The 25,437-nt window shown below is 35.3% G+C and overlaps 2 long non-coding RNA genes and 1 pseudogene across 3 annotated transcripts in view; 1 reads left to right on the top strand and 2 right to left on the bottom strand.

Moving 5' to 3' along the window:
- The window catches only part of LOC140599892 (uncharacterized), a 93,287-nt gene that overhangs the window by 5,159 nt on the left and 62,691 nt on the right, over nucleotides 1–25,437 (bottom strand). The window lies entirely within an intron of this gene.
- LOC140599891 (uncharacterized) overlaps nucleotides 1–25,437 on the top strand; it is a 378,363-nt gene that overhangs the window by 304,761 nt on the left and 48,165 nt on the right. The gene's annotated exons all lie outside the window — the stretch shown is intronic.
- Nucleotides 1,744–2,227, bottom strand: LOC140600047 (large ribosomal subunit protein eL29 pseudogene; annotated as a pseudogene).

Raw genomic sequence — 25,437 nt, 5'->3', positions numbered from 1 at the left:
TTATTTCTTTAATAAATAAACAAAATCTTAAAATCCCCATGCAGGGAGCCCGATGTGGGACTCTATCCCTGAACTCCAGGATCACGCCCTGAGCCAAAGGCAGAGGCTCAACCACTGAGCCACCCAGGTGTCCCTATGTGTGGGTTTTAGTATCAGCTTCTCTAACTGTACTAAAAAAAAAGTGGACAAATGTCTTTAAGGTGATAATTTTTTTCTAATTATTGCTTTAAAAAATATCCAGTTAGTGGTTGCCAGAGTGGAGGGAGGGAGAAAGATAGCTGGCCACAAAAGGACAGCACAAGGGATCCTTGTGATGGGACTGTTCAATATCCTATTTGTATAACTTGTAGACACACTAATCTACACATGTGACAAATCAGTTTGATCACTTTATTATTTTTCAGACATGTAATATTCATTTCTATTCTTCCACTCTTAACACAACTTTTTAGTTCTACGATTAAGTATATTAAGTGCATCAGTTCTTTCGCCAGTTCCCTAGCAGTCTGTCTGTCAAGTGAAGTACCTCCTCTACTAGGTATGTAGTAAGGGCTCACAGGTAAAATACCCCTTCAGTTCATGCATGTTCAAGATTGTGTTTCTGTATCTTCGATGCTTGAAACATATCCTGGTTAGATGTAGAGTCTGATTTCCTTTATTTCATTTCTGGAAATTGCCTCATTTTATGTCTGGCATCTTCTACTTAACCTTTTATTTCTGAGTTTTATCTATACTACCACTGGTAATAATTCACTTCACTGAAAGGTATTATTGCATTTTGTGAATGTATCATTTTATTCATGGACACCTGATTTGTTTCCAGCTTTGAACTATTATGAATAATGCAGCCTTGTACAATTTTATACATATCTCTTAGTGCCTGGGTTTACACATTTTTTTGGTGTATGACTTCTTTATACAACTTTGCAACTTCTTTGTGATAAAGTATATATATATTCAATTTTAGGAACTGAAAAACTCTTTTTCAATGTGTTTGCACACATTGATAGTGGATAACAGCAGTGCACAAGAATTCTCTTTGTTTATATACTTACCAACACCTGTTTTCAGCTTTCTTGTGGGTAGTCAGAGGTCTCTCATGCAGCTTTAATATACATTCTCCTGATTCCCAATGAGAACAAACACTTTTCATACATTTATTGGTCATTCCAATTTCTCTTTGGTGAAAGGTCTGTAAAATTGCATGCTCATTTTTTTATTAGGTTGATGGTCTTCTTAATTTTGTTTATTTACTTGTAAAAAAGTTTTTATATATTCTACAAAGCAAACTTTTTGTGAGTAATAAACATTTTAAACAGTTCCTCTCATTCTATGGCTAGTCTTTTCACAATGTTACTGGTGAATAAGATGAACACTAATTCATAATTTCAATTTCAATGTATTTTATCATTTTAGCACATTAGGACTTCTTTTTTTTCTTTCTTTCTTTCTTTCTTTCTTTCTTTCTTTCTTTCTTTTTTTTTTTTTTTTTTTTTTTGCTTGCTCCTTAGGGATCCTATTTGATATAACGGATTTTTTTAAGTATGTGATAAAATATACATAAAATTCATTAGGGCTTCTTTTCAGAGTATCTGTTCCTACTAAAATGATAAAGGTGTTCTTTTTGACAGATCCTGCCACAGGTTTATTTGTACAAATAGCACAGGAGAACACCAGACCCATGCAGACAGAGGGTCAGGGGTCAAACCAGTCTTCTGTCCTCACACTGGCAGGCAGAAACCTCTACACTGGAGCCTTTGTGGGGGCCTGGCACCTTTGGGACCTGCACTACAGGAGTAGGAGCAGGAGCTGGAGCCAGGGTCGCAACTGCAGCCTGGGCCTTGGTTTGAGCCTTGGCCTTGGCCTTTGGCCGGCAGACCTGAGACCTTTGGCAATGTGGGCACGAGCATATTTCCTGAGCTTGGGGTGAGCGATGTAGGCAAGTCGATTGAGTTTGTGGCTGCCTCCCTTTGGGATCTTGGGCCTAAGCTCTTTGGGATTGACAAGGGATAATAGCCTCGGCACCTGGAGTCATGGCCTTGGCATTGTTGGCCTGCTTCTTCTTCAGGCCCTTTTTGTTGTGCTTCTTGGCAAAGCACATGTTCCTCAGGAACTTGGGGTCTACCCCCTTAAGAGATTCCTATCTTTGTGACCAGGATTTCTTGATGCCATTTCTGTGCCATTTTTGTGACTGGATGTGTGTGGTGTGGTTCTTGGACTTGGCCATGTCTGCACCAAAGCCCATGGCTCTGCAAGCACCTCAGACAGGAAAAGAAAAAGAGAGGAGTGTTCTATTTTTATACTCTAGAAGCTTTATTGTTTTGCCTTTAACATTTGATCTACTTGGAACTGATTTTTTTATTATGGTTGAATGGTCAAAATATATTTACCTTTCATGGATATTTGAATATTCTAGAATGATGTGTTAAAAACTTACTCATTTCTCAATGCTCTGCAGACAACCATTGACTAAAACAAGTGGCCACAAATGTGCGAGTCTCATTGTGTAATCTCTTTCCATTTTTTAATTTTTCCACCATTACTATACAGAACAGAGAGAAAAAATTCTATTATTTACAAAATGCAAAGTGATAAGTAGTACTTAAATTCCTACACGTATTTATTGAAACATGTACAACTTTATTTAATACATGCATAATGAAAGAATGAGTCCTGAGTAATTTGCCACCATGATCATTTATTCAAAAAATATTTTTTAAACCAAATCTTCAATACTGAAACAAACTCAGCTTACTCAACAGGTATTATCGTTTTTACATATACATGGATTCAATTTGTTCATATATTGTTTAGGAATTTTTTCCTCTGATTTTGGTAAAATTTGCCTATAATTATCCTTCTTCTAGTGTCATTGTCAGGTTTTGATGTCACAGCTAAGTTGGCCTCATTAGATGATTAAAAAGTGTTATTTTTCAAATTTATGCTCTGGAAAAAAAAATTTATGCTCTGGAAATTGATATCATATCTTTTTTTAATGGCTTTCTTTTTTATATTTTAATTTCAGTACAATTAACATGCAGTATTATATTAGTATCAGGTGCACAATACAGTGATTCAACAATTCTATACATTACTCAGTGCTCATCAAGATAAATGTAATCTTAATCCCCTTCACCTGTTTCATCCATCCCCAACCCACCTTCCCTCTGGTATAGCCATGTTTGTTTTCTATTCTTAAGAGTCTGGGGTTTTTTTTTTGTTTTTGTTTTTGTTTGTTTTTTGGTTTCTCCTTGTTTCTTTATTTTGTTTCTTGAATTTCACATAAGAGTGAAATCATATAGTATTTGTCTTTCTCTGACAGACTTGTTTCATTTAGCATTATACCCTCCAGATCCATCTGTGTTGTTGCAAATAGCAAGATTTCATTCTTTTTTTATGGCTGAGTAATATCATTATATATATATATATATATATATATATATATATATATATATATATACACATCTCTTCTTTATCCATTTATCTAGTGATGGACACTTGGGTTGCTTCCATAATTTGGCTATCGTAAATGAATCTACAATAAATATCGGGGTACATATATCCTTTTGAATTAGTATATACTTTGAGTAAATACCCAGTAGTGGAATTACTAGAACATTCAGGAATTCCTTTCTAATTTTTCAAGGAACCTCCATACTGTTTTCCACAGTGGCTGCACCAGTATACATTGTCACCAACAACACACAAGCGTTCCTTTTTGTCCACATACTCACCAACACTTGCTATTTCTACTGTTTTTTATTTTAGCCATTCTGACAGGTATGAGGTGATATCTCATTGTGGTTTTCTTTTGTATTTCCCTGATGATGGGTGATGTTGAGCATCTTTCCATGTATCTATTGACCATCTGTATGTATTTGGAGAAATGTCTGGTCATGTCTTCTGTCCATTTTTTTAATTGGATTATTTGGTTTTTGGATGTGGGGTTAAGTAGTCTTGTTGATCCACTCTTTTCCTATCCAGAAGCTTTTTATTTTGATGTTGCCCCAATAATTTATCTTTTGCTTTTGTTACCCTTGGCTCAACAGACATATCTAGGAAAATGATGCTATAGCCAACATCAAAGAAATTACTATCTGTTCTCTCTTCTATGATTTTTATAGATTCAGGTCTCATATTTAGGTATTTAATCCATTTTGAGCTTATTTTTGTATGTGATATACATGGTCTATTTTCATTCTTTTGCACGTAGTTGTCCAGTTTTCCCAGCACCATTTGTTGAAGAGACTATCTTTCTCCTATTGCATGTTCTTGCCTCCTTTGTCAAAGATTAATTGACCATATAATTGTAGGTTTATTTCTGAATGTTCTATTCTGTTCCATTTATCCATGTGCCTATTTTTATGCCAGTATCGTTCTGTTTTTATTACTACAGCTTTGTCGTATATCTTGAAATCTGAGATTATGATACCTCCTGTTTTGTTCTTTTTCAAATCACTTTGGCTATTCAGAGTCTTTTGGGGTTCCATACAAATTTTAGCCTTATTTATTCCAGTTCTGTGAAAAATGCCTTTGGTATTTTGAAAGAGATTGCATTAAATTTGAGAATTGTTTTGGGTAGTAGGGGCATTGTAACATTTGTTCTTTCTATCCATGAACATGGATATCTTTCCATTTGTTTGTGTCATCTTTGATTCCTTTCAGCAATGTTTTATAGTTTTTGGAATATAAGTCTTTTATCTCCTTGGATAAATTTATTTCTAGATATTTTATTATTTTGTGTAATTGTAAATGGGACTGCTTTCTTAATTTTTATTTCTGCTTCTTCATTATTAGTGTATAGAATTGCAACATATTTCTGTATATTGACTTTGTATCCTGTGACCTTATTGAATGTATTTATCAGTTCTAGTAGATTTTGGTGAAGTCTTTAGATTTTTCTTTATATAGTATCATGTCATCTTCTAATAGTGAAAGTTTTGCTTCTTCATAACAGATTTGGATGCTTTTTCTTTATCTTGTCTGACTGCTGTGGCTAGGACTTCCAGTGCTGTATTGAATAAAAGCAGTGAGAGTGGATATTTTTTTTGTTTGTTTCTAATTTTAGGGGAAAAGCTTTCAGTTTTTCACCATTAAGTATGATACTAGTTGTGGGTTTCTCATATATGGCCTTTATTATGTTAAGGTATATTCCCTCTAAACCTATTTTGTTGAGAATTTTTATCATGAATGGATGTTATACTTTGTTAAATGTTTTTTCTGCATCTGCTGGATGATCACTTAGTTTTTGTCCTTTCTCTTGTTGATGTGATATATCATATTGATTGATTTGTGACTATTGCATCCCTGAAATAAATCACACTTGATCTTGGAGAATGAAATTTTTTTGAGAATGAAATTTTTAACATATTGTTGGATTCAGTTTGCTAATATTTTTTTGAGGATTTTTACATCTATGTTCATCAGAGATACTGGCCCGTAGTCCTTTTTTGTGGTGTCTTTATCTGGTTTTGGTATGAGAGTAATGCATGCCTCATAGAATTAATTAGGGAACCTCTCTTCCTCTTTTATTTTTTGGGAAAGTTTGAGAAGACTAAATGTTAATTCTTCTTTAAATGTTTGGTAGAATTCACCTGTGAGCTGTGTGGTCTGGGAGTTTTTTGATTACAGATTCAATTTCATTGCTGGTTATTGGTCTACTCAAATTTTCTATTTTTTTCTATTTTCTCCTCAGGGATATTATATTTTTCTAGGAATATATCCATTTTGTCTAGGTGGTCCAATTGCTGGCATATAAGTTTTCATAAAATTTGCTTATAATCTTTTGTATTTCTGTGGTGTCTATTGTTATTTCTCCTCTTTCATTTCTAATTTTGTTTATATGGGTCCTCTCTTTTTTATTTTTACTTTTTGATGAGTCTGCCTAAAGGTTTATCAATTTTCTTGATCTTTTCAAAGAACCAGCTCCTTGTTTCATTGATCTATTCTAACGTTTTTGTTTTTGTTTTTGTTTCTATTTCCTTTATTTCTGCACTAACATTTATTATTTACTTCCTTCTACTGGTTTGGGGCTTTTTGTCCTTCTTTTTCTTCTTTAAGTATAAGGTTAGGTTGTTTATTTGAGGGTTTTGGGAGGTTTGGGGAGGTTTTTTTGCTTCCTGAAGTAGGCCTGTATTGTTACAAACTTACCTCTTAGAACAGCTTTTGTAATATCTCAAAGATTTTTGGACCATTGTGTTTCTATTTTCATTTGTCTCCATGTATTTTTTGTTTTCCTCTTTGATTTCTTGGTTGACTCATTCATCATATAGTAGCATGTTGTTTAATCTCCATGTATTTTTGTCTTTTCTGACTTTTTATTGTGATTGGTTTCTAGTTTCATAGTGTTGTGGTCAGGAAGATGCATTGTATGACTTCAATATTTTAATTTGTGACTTGTTTTGTGGCCTAACATGTGATCTATTCTGGAGAATGTTCCATGTGCACTTGAAAAGAATGTTATTCCTTTGTTTTAGGATGGAATGTTTTAACTATATCTGTCAGAACCATGTGGTCCAAGTGTCATTCAAAGCCATTGTTTCCTGGTTGATTTTCTGTTTAAATGATCTATACATTCATGCAAGTAGATGTTAAAACCTGCTGCTATTATTGTGTTACTATCAATTATTTCTTTTGTGTTTGTTATTACTGCTTTATATATTTGCGTGCTCTGAGTTGGGTACATAAATATTTACAATTGTTATAATTTCTTGTTGGACTGTTCCTGTTACGAATATGTAGTATCCTTCTTTATCTCCTGTTTTAAAGTCTATTTTGTCTAAGTTTTATTATCCCAGCTTTCTTTTCACTTCTATTTACATGACAAATCCATCTCCATCCCTTCACTTTCAATCTGCATGTGTCTTTAGCTCTGAAATGTGACTCTTGTAGACAGCATATAGATGGCTATTTCATCACCCTATGTTTCTTGATTGGATCATTAAGTTCATTTATAAAGTAATTATTGAGATGTGTGTATTTATTACCATTTGGTACTTGTTTTATGGTTATTTTTTCTAGTTCTTCTCTGTTCCTTTCTTTTCTTGCACTCTCCTCATGGTTTGCTGGCTTCTTTCAGTGATATACTTGGATTCTTTTCTCTTTATTTTTTGCATATCAATTACTGGTTTCTGATTCGTGGTTACCATTGGGTTTATATATAACATCTTCTGCATGTAGCAGTCTATATTAAGTTGATTCACTTCCCTGTATCCTATTCAGCTTGTTTCCTGTTACTGTGTCCTCCAGGTCACAGGATTCACTCTTCTTTTTCCTCTAGTCTATTATTTATTCTCTCTAGTGTATTTTCAACTCCAGTTATTGAGTTCTTCATCTCTGACTGATTCTTTTTTTATGTTTTCTATCTCATTGATACAGATATCAAAGGGTCTCACCGAGGTCCTCCACTCATTTCTCAAGTCCAATAAGTATCTTTATGGCCATTACTTTAAATTCTCTATTAGGCGTATTACTTATCTCCATTTCATTTAGCTCTCTTGCAGTGATTTTGACCTGTTTTATTTTTATCTGGGATATATTCCTCTGTCTCTTAATTTTGCCTAACTCTCTGTGTTTGCTTCTATATGTTAGGAAATCAGCTACATTTCCTGCTCTTGAAAGTAGTGGGCTTATGTGGTGCCTTGCAAAGCAGTGTTCCCATTTACCAGAACCTAGTGCTTCAGAGGTGTTTCCTGTGGGTCCGTGCATCCTATTCTTGCAACTGAGTCATGTTTAACTTCAGTCCAGTCATCTGCAATGGCTCTCTCTGCCTGTTGTGGGCAGACCTTGGTCTCTGTATTTTTAGTGGACCAGTCCTGGTCTATCTTGGGCTTGAGTTGTGTTAGACCAAGCATTTGCAAGAGCTCCAGTATCACCGAAATGCTCTCCCTATGTTGCCCCTTGAGATTTTTTTTCTTAAAGATTTTATTTATTTATTCATGAGAGACACAGAGAGATAGAGACATAGAGGGAGAAGCAAGCTCCTCACAGGGAGCCTGATGCAGTACTCCATCCCTGGACTGGAATCCCTCTCTGAGCCAAAGGCAGACTCTCAACTGCTGAGCCACCAAGGTGTCCCCTCTTGAGAAGTTTTGTTGGTGACTACGGCCTGAAGTCACACCAGATGTCTATTCCCAGCCCTACTGCTGAGGTCACAGTCAAAATGGTGTGTGTGGTTTTCTTCCCCCTCACTGGGGCAGGAGTCAATTTGGGATGGTGTTATCAGGGCTGCTTATATATTGGCAGGCTTGTGATACTGCTTTGGATGGACTCTTGCTGTGGATGTGTTGGAGGGTGTGAGTCTCCAGGAGAGCTCAGGGGTGGGACATGCAGTGTTAGCAAAGATAGCTCTGGTCTGCTGGAGGAGAAGACCTGAAGGCACTTTTGAAGTATTCTTTACAGAACTAGGTGGAGAGGTAGGTCTGCAGAAGAGTGTGGGGTGCAGGGAGGTGCTATTAACAAGCTAGGTGGAGTGTTTTTGGGCTGCTCTGGTTCCCACAGGTGTTCTTGTATCTAGGCTGGGGCATGCAAGAAGGAAATGGCACCTTGCAGCACTTTTGTTCTTGGAGAAGTCTCCCAAAGATTCCTGTTCCTCCAGCACAATTTCTGAGATTAGTAAACAAACCTCCCTCTTGTTTACCCCAGGTATTTTTCAAACTGTTGTTTCTATGATGATTTCAGCAGTGCTAGTTATTATGCTGTCTCTTTAAGGGCATGAACTCAGTTTCCTCTTACCCTAGTTTTTAAAGTTTTAGATGTTAAGCCCCACTGATTTTACTAACTCAAGAAGGTAAGCATCTCTGTTTTTCAGAGCCAGATGTTATGGCGATTCATCTTTCCAGTGGGGTCATTTTCTGGATTAGTCACACTGATGTGGGTGTTATCTTAACATATTTCTAAGATGAGGCAAGCCTAGGGCCCTCCCTACCCTGTCATCTTTTCTGGAAGTTTTGATGTCATATCCTTTTAACTATTTGGGATAACTCACTGATGAAGTAATTTTGACTATTTTTTTAAAGATGTTTGAGTCTTAGAGTATGACCAAAAAATAGTAAATTTTAGAAAACTGCATACAATATGTGACTTATATAAAGCTCAATAAGCACAGAGAATCAATACATAATTTAGGAATATATAATATTTTATAAAACAATAGCTGTATCTTAAAAGGAGAATATTAAAAATATCAAGACTGTGGTTACCTTGGAGTTACTGCCAAGGGAAGGAAAGGGGTACCCAGAAAGATGCAAAATTCAGGACATTAAATTATTTAAGCATTCCTTTAATTATTAGTTTTATAATGTACAGACATGTTCTACATATTTTTGGTGTGTATCAAATATTACATTATAAATATTTAAACGTGAGTAAATATTACTAGAGAATATTTGCCTCATCTTAAATGATTGAATTTTTTAAAAATTAAATTTGCTGATATTTTCAATAATTGATTAGGTTAAATTAAGGTTTTTAGCCATTGAGTGGAATCAAACCTCAAGATGCACATTCTACTCAGATAGGAAAGTAAAGCAAGTTGCACTTTTATACTCTAGAATTATTTTTTTAAGATTTTATTTATTTATTCACAAGAAACCCAGAGAGAGAGGCAGAGACATAGGCAGAGAGAGAAACAGGCTCCCTGTGGAGAGCCTGATGGGGGGGTGGGGGACGGGACACTCAATCCCAAGACCCAGGGATCATACCCTGAGCTTAAGACAGATGGTCAACAAGGAGCCACCCAGGGGTCCCACACACTAGAATTTTTTTTTTTTCTGGGATTTTCCTATTTGCTATCATTGCTTAATAGATGTTTAGTAAATATTGATTTAATAAATAAGGTAGTTGATTAAGTCATGACATGCCAGCATATTAGGTGAAAATGTGGACCCAAATAATGATTAAATATCCCCTAAAATGCAGGAGGGAGGATTTTAATTAACAAAGGAGAAAGGCAAAAACTTTTGCTAGAGAGACAGAAATTAATCTTATACAAGTGTGTGAAACTTTAAAATGTCCTTGCAAAGAGCAATATAAGGTCTTTGAAATATCTAGGGAGAGGAGCTCATTTGACAGTGAGGAAATTAGAATAATTCTAGGCATAGAATGTTGCCCAGTGACTTATTAAGCATTTTCCTCTTGATTTAAAAGATCAGCCAAATGCTAAAGTGCCTGATGGAACTTGGCCCAGCTTCCTAAAATTGCTAACGATTGATAGCCACCGTTTAAAAAAATACAGATTGTAACAGCATTAGAATAAAAACTGAAAAATTATTTCCTCACTCACAAAATCGAGACAAATGGCAAACATTTTCAGACATATCATTTGCCTAGGTATTTCTGAAGTTAAATGATAAATTTTTAAACTATGAGGAAAAGAAAGTAATGGTATAAATGAGCAAAATATACAAGACCATGGGTAATCTACCAGGAAAGAATCCATTGCAATAAGCAACTGGTTGTGGGAATCATAAAAAGATGGTGTGTGTGAAGTGCTATATCCATAGCTATAAGTCCTTTGAAGAAATCACTAAAGCTCTAACTAAAATAAATAGCTTTCAGGGATTCATCCCTTCACTTTAGGAGTGAAAAATATTTGAAATTGCAGAACAAAAGCTCATGCTATATCTAGGGGATTAAGGTTGTCCTGTCTACTACCAACTCCTCTACTTACTACAGTGAGTATCTTTGGTAAAATCTAATTCCTTTGTCAATTGCAATTATCTGTAAAATAGAACAATTCTGCTCTAACTTTTTCAGAGTGGTTGTAAAGATCAAATGGAATATATTATACATATAAACATACACATTTTATATTTATATATGTGTATATGTATATCTGCATATGTATGTACATATATATGTATGTATATATGCATATACACCTATACAACCATGTGAAAGGACCATACATGATATATTAAAAATTATTCATCAAAATTTCTCATTTTTAAAAGATTTTATGTATGTATGTATGTATGTATGTATGCATTTATTTGAGAGAAAGCAAGTGAGCAGAGAAGCAGAGGGAGAGAGAGAAAAAAAAAAATCTCAAGTAAACTCCACACTGAGCATATAGCTCCACCCAGGGCTCAATCTCATGACCTGATATCATGACATGAGCCAAACCAAGAGTCAGATACACAACTGGCAAAGCCAATCAGGTGCCCCATTCATTAAAATTTCTGATAAGCTGTTACTGAGTCAGGTAACATTTTATTGACATTTTATTTTGTCAATAATTTTATTGACACATTTTATTTGCTTAAAGATAAGTTTTAAAGTCAAACAGATAAGCTTAAATCTGTCTCCCTCAGATACGTGAGTAGGTTAGTTACTAATATCTTTAGTCTCAATTTTCTGTCTATAAAATGGAGAATCTGCACAGACCCACTTCTCTGAAAGTCTAATATTAAATATTCTAAAAACAGGAGCATTTCATAACTTAGTTTTTGGAAAATGAACTAACACAAATCCATTCATCTTGAAAACCTGCCATGAACTGATGCGAGACTATTTATAATCTTTACCTATACCACTTAGTGTTAATATGCAGACATTACACCATAGAAAGTATTGTATTTTATTAGGTAGTTCTGCTCTGGACCCTGCTAGAGGTGTTACATAATATATGATACAGGCTCTTGTATTACTTTTCTAAAATTCCCAAAACTCTCAACTCTAAGACATATCTGGCCCCTATGTGGACCTACATAGTACTTTCCTCGTCAGTGTTATGGGAATTATATGTTATGACATAATGTGTTAAGCTCCAGGTAAACTCTGAGGGTATCCTTAGATGGGGTCACATTGAGATCTAGGGAAGGAGGATTCAAAACTTCATTTTCCTTATTGCTGATAGAGAACATCAGATATCCTAAGTATTAAACCTGTTAGGATTTTAAATTTTTAAAAAAGCTGTTGAATTGGCTTATATACTTCTACCCAAACTTCTAATAAATACCCCACACTGTAAAAAAGACAAACCTGACATTCACTTATCTGTTTGTAGTCCTTCAAAGGCTTCCCATCGATCTTATAGTAAACACAGTAGTCCTTACTATGTGTGCAAGACCTTTGCAGGGGCTTCCCCTCCATGCTGCAGCCCTCACTGCCTGTGCTCACCCAACACTAGCCCTTTAGTCCCTCATGACTGCCTGTGCCTTCTCATCACAGGCCCTGGCACAGGGCTGTCCCCAGGTTTTGTAAGGCTATTATTACTCTCCTCTACTCAGTTAATGTCTACTCATTCTTGCAGAGCTGGCCCAACTGTCACTGTCTACCACAAGCCCTCTAAGATTCTTCTATCTTTTAACTCAGACAAATCCCCCATCAAAACTCTCATAGCATCATAGCTCTACCCTTTGCAGCAGTTTCCCCACAGTTGTGATCTTACATTTGTGTGAACCATTGGTAAATTTCTATTTCCCCTTAGTATACTGTGAGGCCCTTAAGTTAGGTGCTGTTTTTTCCTTATTGTTATTATTTTTCAACAGTGTGCCTTTATTTATTTATTTTTATTTATTCATGATTTTATTTATTTATGATTTTATCTATTTATTCATGAGAATAAGCCCTAAAGATTATCAAAAAGACAAGAAATCATTATTAAGTGGTAAATGTAAATCTTCAATTGAGAGTGAAGAAAAGCAAGTGAATATAGCGGTGAAAAACTAAGGTTTTATAGCTACAAAATGCCCGCTAAGAATGTTAAGTGATTAGACATAACTGGTAGACACATAAACATTTCCTTGTTGGTTTTTCAATGTGTGCATCATATGCCACTAATTGAGAGAAATCCTCAGAGCAGTGTGGGCTTGCCAGGCCAAGCTACTGTCAGTGGTGAGGACCTGATACCTGCAGTCTTAGCTACTGAATTCCTGAGGGCAAGGCTGAGAAGTATTTTAGACGTCCTTTGCCCTCTCTCAAGTGAGCACATGAGCTCGACTCCCTCTGTACACATTTTGCTATATATAAATCTAGCCTAACCTTATGTGGCCAGCTTACAAGACTTTTTCCTTGGCTCTTGCTTTGAACTTTAGTAACCTGCTCTAATTATAGCGCTGAATTCCAGATTAATTGTTCCTGCTAACCCTGGTCCACTTTCTCTTATTCTAGAATGGTTCATTCTAAACTAAATAGGCTCCTACCTCTAGGGAGATGATTCTCCACTGGGTCCTTGCATTTCATCAGGGATAAGGACTAGGTAACAGAGGCATTGGTAGCCTTTGTTCCAGACTATTTTTTTTTCAAGGATAGTTGTGTAGCTAATAGGCTTAGGAGACAGAAATAATATCCTCCTTAGGAGCAGAAGCAGTTTTGTGTAATATTCAGCACAATAAAGATAATATTTTCCTCTGAAGTAAAGACAGGACAGGCTTACACGTGACCCATTATAAAAGATTTAAATTCCCAGCCTTGGAATTCCCAAATTGTGACATATACCCACTGTTGTGTACAATATCTATCTGGACTACTTTCCATCACTCCCATGGGACCCGGTAATAAAAGGAACAGATACAAACATGGAGCTCAAGTTGCTTGCTGCACTGAATAATAAAGTCCTTTGTCTTTGATGTAGGTGTCTTATATTTTCTGCCAGTATCTATGAAACTGGCAGGCTAACATGCCTACTTGCAAATAGGGTAAAAATCACAGATCCCTTACAGTTTTTTTCTGTTGTCCTACTCGGCTATCCTCCTGTTAGTAACAGTCACTGCTTCCTAGAGGTGCTCTTTGCTTATATCTTGAAATTAACAGTCTAAGAGTCAAGCTATTTTAGTTAAGGCCCAATAAGCCTTAGAAATTTGTGATTTGACCAAAGTCCATCCCTGAGGCTGTCCCTCCTGCTGGTCCATTTAGTTACTTTGCTTTCATCTTCCATTTTCAGCTGCAATTGGATTGATCACTTTCTCTCTACTAGTTGGCAATTTAAATTAAAATGGTGTTACATTATGCATATTCCCGGGTAGCTCACCTAATGGCCATAGCAGTGTGTTTTATGTCAGGGTGTCCTCAAGCATATGTGAAATGTGAACTCTCTTCTACATAGTAAGAGAGTAGTCTTATTTCTAGTTTAGCTGCATTGTCTACTAAAGTTGGCACAGTGAATGGTAAAATTAGATGTTTAATAAATGAATGAAAGAATGAATTAAATATCTAAATTTTTAATCATTAAAGATTAATTTTTTTGTGGTAAAAAAACATAAATTTAATCTACCCTCTTAACAAATTTTTAAGTGTATAGTACAGTATTGTTAAACTATATGCACTTTGTTGTACAGCACATCTCGAACTTTTTCATCTTGTGTTACTGAAACTCTGTACTTGTTAAACAGAAACTCCTCATTTCTCCCAACTCTGATCCCCTGGCAATCACTATCATTCTTTCTGTTTTTATAAATCTGACTACTCTAGGTAGTTCATATAAGTGGAATCATACAGTATTTAATTTTTTGTGTCTGGTTTATTTCACATATAATGTCCTCAAGGTTCATTTATGTTATAGGATATGATAAGATTTCTTTCTTTTCTAAGGCTGAATAATAATTCAATGTGTGCATATACCACATTTTCTTTATCCATTCATCCAACAGATATTTAGATAGCTTCTCTCTCTTGGCTGTTTTGAATGATGATACAATAAACATAGGGGTGCAAATATCTACTCAAGATCCTGTTTTCAGTTCTTTCCAATAAATAACCAGAAGTAGAATTGCTGGATCATATGCTAATTCTGATAATTAATTTCAAGTAAATTTAATAACTGTACTTTCAATCTAATTAATTAATTATCAAGTTAATATTTTCATTTCTGGATTTCCTCTTATCAAAGTTCTTGAACCTATGAACTCCCATGCATTCTAGCTACAATTCAGTGAAGCATAGCTAGGTCTTTTTCTGACAGGTCCATCCCATCCTGGCAGAGCTAACTTTATACCTGCTGTGGAGCTCCAATGAGAAGACATCCCCTTACACTTTCTCCTCTGTATCGCATTCTTCCAGTTGCAAAGTACTCAGCTAGTTTGAGATCTCTACTTCATTAGACTTTCTCCCAGCCTTTAACTTGAATAATTTCCTCACTGTTAAGTATCCTCTCTTACAATGAAATAGAAAACTATATCTAAAACATCTTCACCATTTCCTGAAATTAGCCAGTAGAGCAGGTGGTTGCTTGTGACACAATCCTGGCATCTACTACATTTGGACTAAATTGAGGGATCTGTTTTATTGGTGCTTGTAATTTCTGGATCCAAAATCAATTTTGTTCTTTCCTCAACAAATATCCATATTTTCTATTTACTAGGCTTATGGGTCTTGAAAAGTTACATCTTAGACTTTGCTTGTATTTATCTAAGAGATAGTTCACTGATTATTAGAATTAGGAATGATTAGGTCCAACTTCCCTTACTGAATACAGTATCAGAACTTTGTGCCCTCATCATACTGGTTGACATTTCTAAATCTTTCATTTGTTACCTTGGTTTTGTACCTCATTTCTAGGATTTTATAGTGGTTCTTAAAATTTTTTTCTTTTCGTTTCAAATATTTTGACAATTCTATTTCAAAATCCAATGAAAGCTTTTGTCAATGAAAGCATTTGCATTGTGCTGCAGAAGAAACTTTAAGAAACAAGGAAGCCCAAAGCATCCCACAGAAGATAACTCACTTGCAAAATCTCTTAGGTGATTAAGGAAATCAGGATATCTGCATTTCTGGATGCCAGTATGATGGGTTCACTGGCTTTATCAGTAGGGTGAATAAGGTCACTGATAATTATACACTCTAGTCATGGCTCATTTTTATTGAGCCTCATAAGCATATCTGGTAACTATTATGCCCTTATCGGTCATCCTTATTCTCTTTACTCTTCCTGGAGTTATCACATCTGCCACAAATATTAATGTGCCTAAAGTATAACTGGCAATGAGTGCCATGATACATTTGATGTTTGAGAAATAATGAAATGTCACTTCCATTATAGAATAATGTGGCATTTAATGGAGCTATGCAGAGTTATTTGCATTACTATTCCACTGTAATGATGTTGCTTGCAGTCACAGCTGACAAAAATATCACTGAATGTTAATTCAGATGAACTTTAAAGTCAGCCACATGGGGATTGACCTGAAACAAAAGTTTCTGGTCTTTGCCTTGAAAAGAGCCTGCCCTTAAGGGTATCATTAAAGGTTTGCCCTAACCTCTCAAGCTTCAAATTTGGAAAGGTATGTAAGGAGGGAGGGAGATGGAGAAATAGCATAGAGCACATGCATGCACATGCCTGTAGAGCTGTTGGTTTGCTTCAAGCTGAAGATGTGACCATGACCCTTATTAGTTGGTATGAGTCTAAGCAACCACAGTACTGATTGAGATGTTAATTAGACTAGTGTAGAATGTATTCATGGGAGTGTAGGTTTTGCTGGAAAAAAAATTATGATTTCAAATAGAAGCTTCTCAAAAATCTCCTCAAGCACACGTGCTTTTAAATATAAAAGGAGCAAAGCTTTCCTATTTTTTACAGGTTCATAACAATTGGCTAGAAATATCTTCTCTATTGCTCATCTTCTCCATATTCAGAAATATTTATTCAAACTAGAATGTATTATCAATATAGGTGCTTTCAGTCCAATAATGTGTAATACATACTGAAGAACAGCAAAAAATAAAGTACTTACTTTTGCTGTTATTCTACAAGGAATTACACTTTTTTAAACACTTGTGTGTATAAGACTCTGCTTAACTAAAAGATAGCTGACACCTACTCCAATTACCCTCCTCTAGGCAACTTTGGCCATGTTCATTGTTCTTTTTAATTCCCAAAGTTAGATTCATAATGTTAATATTATAATCCCATTATAAATATCTTACTAAATTTCCATTTCAAAGTTCTCCACCCAATATAAAAAATAGTGAAAGGGAATATAAAGGAAGGGAAAAGAAATGTTGGGAAATATCAGAAAGGGAGACAGAACATAAAGACTCCTAACTCTGGGAAACGAACTAGGGGTGGTGGATGGGGAGGAGGGCAGGGGGTGGAGGGGAATGGGTGACGGGCACTGAGGCGGACACTTGACGGGATGAGCACTGGGTGTTTTTCTGTATGTTGGTAAATTGAAAACCAATAAAAATTAATTAAAAACAAACAAACAAACAAAGTTCTCCACCCAAAAGAGATATTGAATAATAAAAAACGTAATCTGTAAAAGAACGCTTTCAAATATTCAACAATTTACTTTCAAATATCAAATAATTCATGAAAAAAATAAAATCAGATAGTCAAACAGATACTTTAGCTTAGCCCTCTGATCCTTCAGCCTTTCCATTTCTGTTCATCTTTAATGCCAATGACCTTTGCTTTTAGTCTACCTTAGCCTCTGCTATTGGCCACGTCCTAGAGTTTCTCAACATGAGAAACTGCTACAATTAAAATCCTGAATTAAAATATGTCAAATTTGTCTGTGTATCCAACCCCTCCAAAGTTCTTGCTCACACCCTTGTGTTACAGCTGGTTTCTCCACTTTGTGATGTCCAATACATTGGTCCCACTTTACATCAATTACCATTTTGACTGTACTTCCCTTTTGCTAGGGTTAGACTCTCTGGTCTATCATTAAAACCAATCCCTTGGAAACAACCTTCACTCCCTTGCATATCTCTACTCTTGCCATAGATATCAAACCATAGTCTAATCCTGAAGGAACTCAAATACCTGCCTTCTCTTGTCTACATCTAAAGGGCTACACGTTGCTTGGGGAGAAAAAAAATCACAGAGCCAAGCAGACTGGTTTCACAATAAATTCATTATCATCATTTGTAAATGCATACCATATTGCAGAAATAGGCTTAAATTTTCAAAAACCAGGACAGTTTTTTCCTGCATGCTCCTTTCTTCTAAAATCTAGTGTTTTCTCTGTCTTCCTCTCAGCTGACTTTGCCTCACAATTTAACAGTCTTTTCAAAAAATCAAATTAAGTGCATTATTTATATCTTCCTCCTTTTGAAACCATTGTAAGATAATTACAAATAAAGCTTAAAAGTTACCAGAGGTGTAAAAAGAACATCAGAGATTATTACAATTTTGGAAGATAAACAGCGGATAATTGAGCAATAAATGACTTAGTAGAGAAAGTTCTCTGCTACAGAAAAGGTTTAGAGGAAGATGACAAGAAGAAAGCATATTTTCAGCCCAAGAAAGATTCATAAATTGGTGGCCGAAATTACATGCGAGTTGAGAAACTAGGCTGGGTAAAAAGCAGGAGAATTGGTTGAATTTCGGTAAATTCAATAAAGAGGCATTTTGATACACAGATGCCACACAATACAAAGAGAGATGACCATCCGTCTCTCACACCAGTAGGGAACAGGAGATTTAAATTGGCAAGATTGTAAAATTGGAACACTAGACACAAATTAATGTACTATTCTAAAAAGAGGAGAGATCCCATGAAAATCCAAAAATTAAATGGTGAAATTTGCCAGCTCCGTTCCTGTTCTCTGTTTCCAGAACATTTGCCACCAAGTTTTAACACCCAGACAAAAAACTTGGAAAATCTCTGAAAGTAAAATGGTCTTAGAGAAAAGAAATTTAATGTATTCCTTAAAATTCACTAACGAATGTGATCTCTATCATACAGTAAAGCTACCAATCAACTAGACAACCCACAAACCCAAAGCTCCCAAATAGCTTTTCTCGTGTATTCAACTTTGTATTGAGCGCTACATATCACCAGACTTTGAGAAACATAGTGTCAGAGATTAAAACACTACAAGTAAAAACAAAATGGACACAGAATGAAACAAATGGAGAAAATAAAGCAAATACCCAAGTGATAATAATTTAAATTATGTAATTAATATGATAGAAATAAAAGCTATATTGCATCCATGACACAAGACAAAATCCTTTTTTAAAAAAATCTTTTTTAAAAGAGCTGAGGAAATGGGGATAAAAGGCATAGAATAACAAAGCATAACATAATGCATAAACTTGTTGAGTCACTGTGTTGTACACCTGGAACTGATAGGATGTTGTGTGTCAATTATACTCAAATAAAGGGGAAATTTTTTAAAAAGAGCAAAGGGAAATTAGGGATGCTATAAACAAAATAAAAACATTTTAGAAGTACTGAAAGACACTTGAGAAGATATCTTTGAAAATTGAGTAAAGTAAAAAATAGAAAGGAGAAGTACATATGAGGAATAATAGGGAAAGTCAAATATATTACTGTAAATGCAGTTCCATAAAAAGAGAACAAAATTGAAAGAAGGAAATTAACCAAAAAAACTCACAGATATTTCCTATAACTAGAGAACACGCTATTCTAGGTTCATAGAGCCTACAGTGGGCCTTGCTTAGTGGCTAAAAAAAATATTATTGAAAAAAAGAACATCATCATTACATTTCAAGTCCTGTAGATGCACGAAAAATTCTAAAAGTTTATATATGGAGAAAAGAATAACAATTTATGAAGAAGGATCATAAGTCCAAATGAAATTAGAATTCTCAATAGAAACTTCAGATAATAGATGACAATGAAAGAAAAATATTTTCCAGTATACAATTTGAAATCCAGGCATTGAAAACAATTTTTTCAAGAAAGGCAATTTCTCATGAGTATTGTAGAACTGTTTTGTAATAATTTTAATTTAATAAAGGAAATGGAAAGGAAATAGAATCTATTAGCCAAAACCCTCTCAGTTCCTCACTAAATCTTCAGAAAGTTTTAACTTACCTCTATTTTTTTTCCTTTCTGGTTATAGCTGATGACGTGTTTCTTCTTCTGTAAAAGGCCAACTATCAAGCAACAGAATTATCTATTATCTTTCTTCTGTATCACCAATCCCTTCAACTTTATTAGGTCATTTCGATAAGCACAGGAACATTGTAATAAATAATATCCTGAAATTTCATTAGGTAAACTATTTTAAATCTTACTGAATTCCTTATTGTCTAGTTTCATTCTCCTCTCTGCTTACATATACAACCAAATTTTTTGAAAGAAATACTCATGCACTCTACCTCTATTTTCCCTCAATCTTTAGTTATTTTTATTATTGATTTATTAAGTCTTAATTTAAATTCTGGTTAGTTAACATGCAGTGTATTATTAGTTTCAGGTGTACAAAATATAGCGATTCAACACTTCCACACAATGCCTGGTGCTCATCACAAGTGCACTCCCTAATCCACATCATCTATTTCATTCATCTACCTGCCCAGCCCCCCCTCTGGTAACCATCAATTTGTTCTCTATAGTTCAGTCCATTTCTTGGTTTGCTTCTCTCTCTCTTTTTGCCCCTTGGCTTGTTTGTTCATTTCTTAAATTCCACATATTAATGAGATCATATGGTATTTGTCTTTCCATAACCAACTTATTTCACATGCATAAACTTTCTAGGTCCATCCATGGCATTGCAAATGGCAAAATTTTATTATTTTTTATTGCTGAGTAATATTCCATGTGTGTATGTTTTGTGTGTGTGTGTATAGCACCTCTTCTTTTTTTTATAATAAATTCATTTTTATTGGTGTTCAATTTACCAACATACAGAACAACCCCCAGTGCTCATCCTGTCAAGTGTCCCCCTCAGTGCCTGTCACCCATTCACCCTCCCCCCCTGCGCTCCTCCCCTTCCACCACCCCTAGTTAGTTTCCCAGAGTTAGGAGTCTTCATGTTCTGTCTCCCTTTCTGATATTTCCCACACATTCCTTCTCCCTTCCCTTCTATTCCCTTTCACTATTATTTATATTCCCCAAATGAATGAGACCATATAAGGTTTGTCCTTCTCCAATTGACTTACTTCACTCAGCATAATCCCCTCCAGTTCCATCCACGTTGAAGCAAATGGTGGGTATTTGTCCTTTCTAATGGCTGAGTAATATTCCATTGTATATATAGACCACATCTTCTTTATCCATTCATCTTTCGATGGACACCGAGGCTCCTTCCACAGTTTGGCTATTGTGGACCTTGCTGCTATAGACATCGGGGTGCAGGTGTCCCGGCGTTTCATTGCATCTCTATCTTTGGGGTAAATCCCCAGGAGTGCAATTGCTGGGTCATAGGGTAGCTCTATTTTTAACTCTTGGAGGAACCTCCACACAGTTTTCCAGAGTGGCTGTACCAGTTCACATTCCCACCAACAGTGTAAGAGGGTTCCCTTTTCTCCGCATCCTCTCCAACATTTGTGGTTTCCTGCCTTGTTAATTTTCCCCATTCTCACTGGTGTGAGGTGGTTTCTCATTGTGGTTTTGATTTGTATTTCCCTGATGGCAAGTGATGCAGAGCATTTTCTCATGTATAGCACCTCTTCTTTATCCATTCATCAGTTGATGGATACTTGGGCTGTTTCCATAATTTGGCTACTGTTGATAATGCTGCTACTATCAATATTGGGGTGCATGCATCCCTTTGAATAAATATAGTTGCGCAATTGCTGGATTGTAGGGTATGTAACTTACTTTGCTGGGTTTTTTTTCTTTCATGAATTGATGTTGTATGTTGTCAAATGCTGTTTCTTGTTTTGTTTTTAGTTTCTATATCATTTATTTCTACTCTTTATTACTTCCTTCTTTCTGCTGGCTATAGGCTTCATTTGTTGTTCTTTTTAGGTGTAAGGTTATTTTGCTTATTTGAGATTTTTCTTGCTTCTTAAGGTAAGCCTGTATTGTTATATACTTCCCATTTACTATCACTTTTGCTGTATCCCAAATGTTGTGGGCCCTTGTGTTTTCATTTTCATTTGTCTCCATGTATTTTTTATTTCTGTTTTGATTTCCTGCTTAACCCATTCATTGCTTAGTAGCATGTTGTGTAATCTCCATGTATTTGTGGTCTCTCCCAATCTTTTCTTGTGGTTGATTTCTGATTTCAGAAGTTGTGGTCAGAAAAGGCACATGGTATAATTTCAGTCTTTTTTATATTTGTCGAAGCCTAGAATGTAATCTACTCTGGATAATGTTCCATGTGCACTCGAAAAGAATATGTATTCTGTTGTTTTAGGATGGAGTGTTCTGAATATACCTCGTCCAGTGTGTCCTTCAAAGCTATTGTTTCCTTGTTGATTTTCTGTTTCACAATCTGTCCATTGATATGAGTTGTTAAAGTCTCCTACTATTAAGGTATTATCAATGAGTATTTTTATGTTTGTTATTAAACGCTTTATGTATTTGAGTGCTCCCATGTTGGGGTCAGAAATATTCATAATTATTAGATCTTCTTGTTGGATCATCCTCTTTATGTATATATAGTGCCCTTCTTCATCTTTAGTTATTAGTCTTTGGTTTAAAATCTAGTTCGTCTGATATAAGTATGGCTACTCCAACTTTCTTTTGACATCTATTTATGTAATAGGTCTTGTTTCTTTTTTATCCATTCTGATACCGTGTCCATGTCTTTTGACTGGAGTATTTAGTCCATTTACATTCAAAATAATTATTGATTGATATGTATTTAGTGCCATTTTATCACTTGCTTTGTTGTTTCAGGAGATTTCTCTGTCACTATTGGTCTCTCCTTTGCATTCAGAGATCCCTTTAATATTTCTTTCAGGGTTGGTTAGGGGTCACAAACTTTAGTTCTTAGTTGGGAAACTCTTTATCTATTCTGAATTAAAACCTTGCTGGATAGAATATTTTTGGCTGCAGATTTTCCCCATTCAGCACTTTGAATTTATCATGCCACTCTCTTCTGGCTTACCTAGTTTCTGTTTGGAAATCTGTAGCTTGCCTTATGGGTCTTTCCTTGTAAGTTCAGAACTTCTTTTGTCTGCTGCTTTTGAGATTTTTTTTCTTTATCATTATATTTTGCAAACTTAATTACAATATGTCTTGGTGATGGCTTGCTTTGGTTGATTTTGATGGGGGTTCTTTGTGCAATCTGGATCTAGATGGCTGGTTGCTTCTCCAGATTAGGGAAGTTTTCAGCTAGGATTTCCTCAAATAAATTTTCTGCCAACTTTTCTCTCTTTATTTCTTCTGGGAATCTAAAATACAAATGTTATTATGTTTGATAGAGTCACTGAATTCCCCAAGTCTATTCTTATGTTCCATAGTTCTTTCTCTCTTTCATTCAGCTTCATTATTTTCCATTATTTTGTCTTCTATACCACTTATTAATTCCTCTGCTTCTTCCATCCTTGTATTTATTGCATCAAGCTTGATTCCAATTTCAGTTTTTACATTTTGCATTTCAAACTGATATCTTTTTAACTATTTTATCTCTGTAGTAAGAGTCTCCATGAAGTCTTCTATTCTTTTCTCAAGCTCAGCGAGTATCCTCATGATTGTTGCCTTAAATTCTCCATCTGGAATGATACTTACATCAGTTTTGCCTACATCTTTGGCCATGGCCTTATCTTATTCTTTCATTTGAAATGAATTCCTCTGTCTTGGCATTTTGTGAAAGTCTCTGCATTCTTTTTTGTGTTAGGAAAACCAGTTATATGCTCCTGAAACTGGCCATATGAAGAAGTCATGTGGTGCCCAAGGCCTGGTGTTTCAAGATGTGTCTCTGGTGTGTGCTGCATGCACTGTGCTGTTGTGTTTTGACTGCTCTATCCTTCAGGCACTGGGGAGGAGAACAGAAAAATACTCTCCACCTGGGAGAAGGACAGGTAATAAGGGTTTAAAACCACAGCAGAATGGTATAATTTTAAGGGCATCCTTGAGGATATTCCTAATGCATGTCTTGACCTGTCAGCAACATAATCTTAGTAAGACTAAAGATAGGGAATAGACAGCAATCAAGCATGAGGCTCCTTTTAAAATCTGCAAGTGTGTTATTGAGTATGTTCTGGTTATAGCTTTTTTCTCTGGAATTTCCTTGCTATGGGTATATGGTGGGAAAAAATTTTGATTTTATTTTCTAAACTTTGGAATATCAATCTCTCTCTCCAGCAACAAGTAACATTTCACTAATACTGTTATTAAAATACTAAGCCTTTACCATTTACTCAGGAGTGGCAGTATCCTTATCATCCATAAGCTTCAGGGGGGAAAAGTGAACAGAAATAATAAATTCTATAAATTGCCTTTATCTCCTGTTCATTCATCTTTATTATGCTTTAGCTTCTGCCTAGTTTATCTGACCTTGTTCACTTTTTCCTTCACCCACCAGACTTCAATCATGCTGGCCTCTTTTGGTTTCTCATTCTCAGAAGCTTTTTCCTACCTGAGGATCTTTGTATATAATCTTGCTGAAATGTTACCCTGCTTGTTGATATGATAATAACAACCAAGAGATTAATGGCAGCCTCTTGTTGAAATGTTACCCTCTTCTATTCACAGGCCTAAGTAAGCACTTTTGTTCTAGGTGTGTCAACTTGTATTAGGTATAGCACAATAGGCTAATAGTATAATGGTGGTACACAAGTCAATTTCAACTCCATTGTAAAAAATTAAAAGACAAAACTATTTTGTCTTTAGCCATAACTACAATTTTAATGGATACACAATATAAAAATATGTAAATTGTGAATCAATAACCTAAAGAATGTGTATGAGGAGAAGTAAAAGTATAGATTTCCTGTATCATCCAAGTTCAGATGCCAGCATAAAATAAAATGTTATAACTACAAAATATTTTATGTAAGACTCATAGTAAACACACATTAAAAGCCTGTAGCAGATACACAAACTATAAAGAGGAAGGAATCCAGGCATACCACTGTAGAAAAATCATCAAATCACACACACACACACATACACACACACACACACATAACAGCAAGAGAGGAAAAAAGAGGGCAGCCCCGGTTGTGCAGCGGTTTAGTGCTGCCTGCAGCCCAGGGTGTGATCCTGAGGACCTGGGATCGAGTCCCATGTCGGGCTCCCTGCGTGGAGCCTGCTTCTCCCTCTGCCTGTATCTCTGCCTTCTCTCTCTGTGTCTCTATGAATAAATAAATAAAATCTTTAAAAAAGAGAGAGAGAGGAAAAAGGAATCAAAGGAACTACAAAAGAGTGAGAAACAGTTAACAAAATTAGAGTAATAAATCTTCACCTATCAACAATTACTTCAAATATAAATGAATCAAACCCCAATCAAAAGACATAGAATGCCACATGAATTAAGAACAACAAAAACAAGAACCAACTGTATGCTGACTACAACAGACTTGCCTTAGCTTTCAGGACACACATAGGCTGAATGTGAAAGTTTGGTAAAAGCTATTCTATGTGAGTGATAACCAAAAAAATGAAGTAGCTGTTCTTGTATTAGACAAAAGGAACTAAGTCAAAAATTGTCACAACTGTGAAAGAGGTCAATTTAACAAAGGACTGTAACAATTAGAAGTATATATTCACCCAACACTGGAGCCCCTAAGTATATAAAGCAATTACTAATAGATCTAAAGGGAGAAACAGTAATACAATAATAATAGGGGACTATTACCCCATTTTCAACATTGAATAGTTCATCTAGACAGAAAATCAACAAGGA

Source organism: Vulpes vulpes, chromosome 8 (genome assembly GCF_048418805.1).
Source record: "Vulpes vulpes isolate BD-2025 chromosome 8, VulVul3, whole genome shotgun sequence".
Lineage (NCBI taxonomy): Eukaryota > Metazoa > Chordata > Mammalia > Carnivora > Canidae > Vulpes > Vulpes vulpes.
This window is presented reverse-complemented; position numbering and strand designations above follow the sequence as displayed.